Source organism: Pongo abelii, chromosome 10, assembly GCF_028885655.2.
Source record: "Pongo abelii isolate AG06213 chromosome 10, NHGRI_mPonAbe1-v2.0_pri, whole genome shotgun sequence".
NCBI classification, from domain to species: Eukaryota; Metazoa; Chordata; class Mammalia; order Primates; family Hominidae; genus Pongo; species Pongo abelii.
The window spans coordinates 51,660,671-51,667,694 of record NC_071995.2 but is presented as its reverse complement, the minus strand read 5'-3'; positions in this window follow the sequence as shown (position 1 = coordinate 51,667,694).

The following is a 7,024-nucleotide window of genomic DNA, read 5'->3' as shown; positions in this document are numbered from 1 at the left end:
CTCTATTAACCTTTACTTTGAAAAACATTTTAACTGGACATAGAATTTCAGGTTGGCACATATTTTTCATTCAGTACTTTAAAATTTCATTCAGTTCTTCCAGTGTCTCCTGGCTTACATTGATGCTGACAAACCACGTCTAATAATTCTTATCTTTGTTCCCTTATATTTAATATATCTTCCCTAGCTACTTTAAAATTTTTCAGCAATTTGATTATGATGTGCCTTGGTGTAGTTGTCTTCATGTTTAGCCAGCTTAGGGTCACTGATCTTCTTAAATTTATAGGTTTATAGTTTTTATTAAATTGAGGGGAAGCTATCCATTATTCCATCAAAATTTTCTTAATCCTATTACATAAATGTTAAACTACTTGATATTGTCCCTGTAGTCATTAATGCCTTCTTTTTGTTTTTCAGTATTTTTTCTATCTATGCCTCCGTTTGTATGGTTTCTTTCTATGTCTTCAAGCCCATTTATCTTTTCTTCTGTAGTGTCAAATCTGTTATTAAACCCATTCAGTAAATATATATATATATACACACACATATATATATTTTCATATATATAGCACTTGTTTAGGATGGAAGGACAAGTTTCATGTCAGTTACTTCTTTGTGACCAGAAGCAGAAGTTTCTTATCTCCTTATTTTTCTTATTTTTATCTTTTTTCTTATCTCCTTATTTTTCTCTTCATATTTCATGTTCTGTAGTTTCATATGTTAGGTTTGGATTTTTTTTTTATTTATTTATCTTGCTTGGAATTCACTGGGCTTCTTAGTGACTTTAATCAGTTTAAGAAAATCCTGTCATTATTTCTTCAAACATTGCCTCTGTTCTATTCTTTCTCTTGTTTAATTTTGGAGCCTTAATTATTGGTTGATACGGGTCTTCTCCCTCTATTTTCCATATATCTCAACTCTCTTTGATATTTTCATACTTTCACCACATTGTGCTTCGTTCTGGATTTATTTTGACCTGTCTTCTAATTTACTAATTATCTCTTCAATTGGGTCCAATTTGCTGTTAGAATCATTCTACTTGGTTCTGTTTTAAATCCATTAGATCACTTTTTACATTCCCTGAAACTATTTTCAGGCCTGTTTTTTAACATGTGCCTGACAGGTAGTTTCAATCTCTGGAGTCTTTGTGCATCTGTTTCTGCTGTCTGTTGTTTTTGCTGATTCTCACTCATGGTGCCTTCTCTCCCTATGTGCTTATTTGCTCACTGCCTTTGAAGAATTATTTGTGGAGATTTTTGAGGCTTAGGATGAAGAGGTCTTCATTGAGGGAGGATTTGCCTTTGCTTTTGCTAGGTGCCCAAAGGAAATACTAATCTGGAATCATTTAAAATTAAATTCAAGGTTTGAGGTTTTCTTTTACTACCTAGGTGATATAAATTTGGGCTGCAAATCAGGCTGGCTTGGACTTTTTCCTTCTGCTCTGCTCAGCACCAAGGAAACTTTCTTATAGTCCCTTGGAGATGTGGCAGAGGGGTTAGGTTTACTTTTTTTTTTTTTGTCTTGGAGACAGGGTCTCGTTCTGTCACCCAGGCTGGAGTGCAGTGGCACAATCATGGCTCACTGTAGCCTCAGCCTCCCAAGTACCTGGAACCATAAGTGTGTGCCACCACACCCAGCTGATTTTGTTATTTGTAGAGACTGGGTCTTCCTATGTTGCCCAGGCTGGTCTCGAACTCCTTGGCTGAAGAAATCCTCCTAACTTGGTCTCCCAAAATGCTGGGATTACAAGCATGATCCACCATGCCCAACCCAGGTTTACTTCTATTTCACCTTACCCTAAGGGTATAACTCTTTGATTTTTCAGTTTTATATGGGGACAGTCTCCTATTAGATTCCTAACTTCGGGCCAGCCATGAGTTTGAAGTTCTCAGACCAGCCATCGAAACCAGAGTGCAAGTTTGCTTCTATCAGCAAATACCTTCTGGTTAAAAGTAGCCTTTTTGTTTCACTTATCACTTTGAGTTTTCACTTTCAACTAGATTTTGACCTGATATTTCCTTACTATTTTGTTGGCTCTTTCATGCTTTTAAGATGTCTTAACTATTTTATCCAGCATTTTAAAGCTATTTTCAGCAGGAAAGTTGATTCAAATAACCCAGCCCAAGCCTTTCACATTCCCAGAAACTGAAGTCCACTTAAAAAAAAATCCCATCAAATGGCCTCTATAGGTAATCCAAACCCTCACTAGTTATTTTTTGTTTGTTTGGGGGTGAAGAGGTTGTTTGTTTTTTGCTTTTACAGACTAATGTGTCTTCCTTAAAAAGCAATTGAGGAAGTACCCTATAACATGAAACTTTGTAAGGATTCAAATATAAAGTAACTTCCTCTTTTCTGAGAAAGTAGCTTGGGAAGATAAAGTCTCACCTTATGTTGAGTATATATGATATATAAAGTCTTTCACAATACCTAACATACAGTAGGTATTAAATAAATACCCTATACCTACTTTCCCTCCCCTCTCTCCTCTAGCTCTTCAGCTTTGAATAAAATCTAAGTTGTCCAGATGCTTAAGATAATGTGATTCAAAATAAATAACATGTGAGTCTATCCCTGCTTAGAGTAAGTGGCATGGTCAGTATGACATTTCTCTAAGACTCCTCTAGTCCACAGTGAAAATCACGTGAGTTTCTGTCTCTCCCTATCTCACACACACACACACACACACACACACGAGACCACATAACCTTATAAATTACTTCTGTTACAGTCTTTATTTTCAGAGACTGTTATGAAGCATAATGACCAACACATCATAGAACAAATTTAAGTTCTATTTAGAAAATGAAGACTTTTGTACTCCAGATAGAAATGGTCTTCTCTACTCACACCGGACTTGGGAATTTCCCAAGAAAGAAATGAGTAAGAACTTAATGTAGGATCTTCCTTCAGTGACTTGAATGAGGGTGGAGCAACCTTTTTACATTAGTACAAGCATATTGCTAGGATATGCCTGATGGCCACTGTGCTGAGGACATAGAAATTAGGCCAGAGCCACTTCCATTTCCTTATCCTTTTTTTTTTTTTCTTTTGAGACAGAGTCTGGCTCTGTTGCCCAGGCTGGAGTTCAGTGGCACAATCTTGGCTCACTGCAACCTCCGCCTCCTGGATTCAAGCAATTCTTCTGTCTCAGCCTCCCAAGTAGCTGGGACTACAGGCATGTGCCACTATGCCCAGCTAACTTTTGTACTTTTAGTACAGATGAGGTTTTGCCAAGTTGGCCAGGCTGTTCTCGAACTCCTGACTTCAGGTGATCAGCCCACCTTGGCCTCCCAAAGTGCTGGGATCACAGGCGTGAGCCACTGCGCCCGGCCTCCTTACTCTTTAAAACACATCACAGCAATGTTTGTAAGATTGCAAGAGGAGGCCGGCACAGTGGCTCACACCTGTAATCCCAGCACTTTGGGAGGCCGAGGCGGGCAGATCATGAGGTCAGGAGATCGAGACCATCCTGGCTAACACGGTGAAACCCTGTCTCTATGAAAAATACAAAAAATTAGCCAGGCGTGGTGGCAGGCACCTGTAGTCCCAGCTACTCGGGAGGCTGAGGCAAGAGAATGGCGTGAACCCGGGAGGCGGAGCTTGCAGTGAGCAGAAATCGCGCCACTGCACTCCAGCCTGGGTGACAGAGCGAGACTCCGTCTAAAAAAAAAAAAAAAGATTGCAAGAGGATAAGGAGGTGCAGCAGCCTGCCCCCATTCTCACTACAAATTTCCAATTATTATGACCAGCACTACCTCCATATTAAAATGAAGTTTTTTACCTATCAACTATGCCTTTCAGTTCATATTCTTCTATTCTGTGATTTCCCTGCTTGTAGAGTTCTGTCCATGATATTGAAAGAGACCAAGAAAGAGAGGAAAGCACAAATTCACAACATTTTTAAAGTTAAAGAATTCTTCGAGATGGCCTAATTCAATGCTTCCTTGTCCATACATAATTAAGCAGAAAGGCCAGAGAGGTTATGAAGTGCACAAGGTTATAGACCCACACTAGAACTCCCAAGTTCTTGACTTGCTATACACATCCCACTACACTGTGCTACTGGTTCCCTGCAAACTCTCAGAACTCTTCTCATCCATGCTTCATACTTGGAGAGAGTGAGGCAAGGGCAGATCTTAAGGCCAGCTGAATGAAGTTCTTTACATTGCTGCTAGTAGAATTCAGAAGAATCAGGAATACAGAGAAAATGCAGAGTTAGGAAACGTCATCTAGAGAGGGAGAATGGAACAGGATTTGGAAGTAATGGAAGGTCAAGACTGATGAGAGAGGGAAAGGCATTCCAGGTAGATAAAACTGATATTTGAAGTCTCCATGCAAAGAAAGAATGAGATATGTTAGTGAGGAGCACAATAACAAAAGTGATAAAAACATGGAATACTAGCTCAGGCCAACAATACTCAGATAATGGAGCGTATTTCACATAACACTAATTTTCCTCCTCTAGCACAAAGAAGATATGGGATCAAATTAATATCTGAGAAGCATTATAAAAGAACTGAGATAATTTTAGCTGGAAAGGTATAAGGGAGATGTGGATCTTCCTTTCCACAATGAAAAGAAATGAGCTAGAATTTCCATTAGGAAATTAAGATTAGGCATTGGGGCAATCAGCTGTGCGCTTTAACCTGAAAGAGGCCAAAGAGTCAGGAAATCTTGAAACAAGATCTAAAGCAGACACCCTTCAGCCTGGGATGAGTTAAGTTCAGTCCTGCCTGGAGGCAGAGGGAGGGATGAAATGTCCTCTCATAGAGTCTAGAAGTCTGGATCAGGACCAATTCATGGAAACAAAGCATCTCATTATGGAGAGAGGTGGAGAACAGCAAGAAAAATCTCCAGCCTATTTGTCTGGGACTTCAGAGCAGTGTAGAAGTTTTCTGGCTTGATCAATTTTAGACTCTGATGATTATAACAAAAACAGATTTCAGTTAAACCAAAATGAAAGAATTTCCCATGATACTGCCATGAATCTGGGATCTCACACACTGGGGAGGTTAAAACACCTGAGAACAACCAGCATGAACAACTTAGGCACTGCTGAGAATGAAAACAGAGAGGGATAAAAATTATTGCTAAGTTGGATGCAGCCATAAAAAAGAATGAAATCATGTTTCTTGCAGCAACATGGATGTAGCTGGAGGCCATTATCCTAAGTGAACTAACACAGGAATAGAAAACGAAATACCGCATCTTCTCGCTTATAAGTGAGAGATAAACATTGAGCACACATGGACATAAAGATGGCAACAACAGACACTGGGGACTACTAGAGAGGGGAGGGAGAGGGGCAAGGAATGAAAAACTATCTACTGGGTACTATGCTTATTACCTGGGTGACGGGATCATCCATACCCCAAGCCTCAGCATCATGCAATTTTTAAAAAATTATTGCTAAGTTGGAAATTTAGGATTCGACTCTGAGGCCTTGGAGCTTGTCAGGGAGGGTTGGTTAAGTGAGGGTCCTCCCAGCCTAGTGGCTATGCAAGAACTTGCTTCTGGGAACCTATGGTGAAGGCTGGGTGTGTCTGAGCGTGTGCTGAATTCCTGGCTTCAATTACAGACTACCAGGCGGCTGAAGAGTCTGTCATTGCTGATGTCATCATATTTACAAGATTCATAAGTCGCCTCTCCAGAATGAGGGCCTCTCTGCCCCTGCTGCCATCTCCCACCACTGTGTGCACTGTATGAAGAAGCAGAGCATTGTGGGAGGCAGGGCGAGGGTCTCCTGGGCGTGTCTGCCCACTCCCACCCAAAGAATGAGGAAATGATTGCTTGGATAATTCACACTGCCCTTCCACTGTCCTCCTCATGGCTTCCATGTTGCAGGCTAGATTCGGCTAGATTTAATAGTGGAATGCTCTCATAAGTGTGCTGTGGTGTAGTGGTTACCACGGTCACCTAACAGTGGAATCCCCTCACTTTAGAAAATCTTCAAAGAGAGATTTTGTATTTATCTGGGATGGAGGCAGAAGTATGGATAAGAGGATATCTTAAATTTTCCTTTTGTGTGTGTGTGTGTCTGTGTGTGTGTGCGTGTGTTTTGTTTTGTTTTGTTGAGACAGGGTCTCGCTCTGTCACCCAGGCTGGAGTGCAGAAGCATGAACAGGGCTCACTGCAGCTTCAACATCCTGGGCTCAAGCAATCCTCTCACCTCAGTCTCCTGAATAGCTGGGACTACAGGCACGTGCTCCCACATCTGGCTTTCCTATACTGCTCTGGCTGGTCTTGAACTCCTGGGCTAAAGTGATCCTCCCACTTTGGCCTCCCAAAGTGCTGGGATTACATGCATGAGCCATTGTACCCAGCCTCAGATTTCTATTGAAATACTCTACAATACTTTTCTGTCCTGTGCCTGTTAAAATCTATAAATTATCTTCCTGCCAACATCCTAGGGGTTCAAAAGAGTGTGGGTGCTTCGTCTGACTCCTTCAAGTAATTGTTTCTAGGCTCTGCCTCTAGAGATGCCATTAGAAAACTGATAGGCATGGGGAACCAGCTTCTCCCCAGAGAGTGAAACTCCCAAGCAACCAATCCCACATTCCTCTCTGACTCATGCTCCCAACCCCCCACTGTGCCCTAAAGGTCAGTGGGCTGGGAAACAGGCCACATCTAGGACAACTGCAGCTGGAATAAGATGTCTATCCTGATAGCCAGGACTTACCTCCTCCCATCCTCAGCCCTGGGTAACTCCCTGGCCCGTGCCCCAAGTATTGTGATAAGATGCTGCCAGTGATAAGAAGAGGATAGTCAACAAGGAATCTACGCTAGGGCTGACAGCCTCACTGGGGAGATCAGATCACAGGCTCCATGGATCATCTCTGATTCCTCCACTTGCCATAGCAGAGCATCCCCCTGGCCCCTGAGGAGGAGACACTTCTCATTATCTGAGTCAGTGGATGAGAGCAGAGGCCAGATGATTTTGTCATTCGCTGAGTGTCTGCCATGTGCCAAGTCCTATGCTAAGTGCTAAGTATTCAATGGTGCACAAGCCTTGTATGTAGCTTAC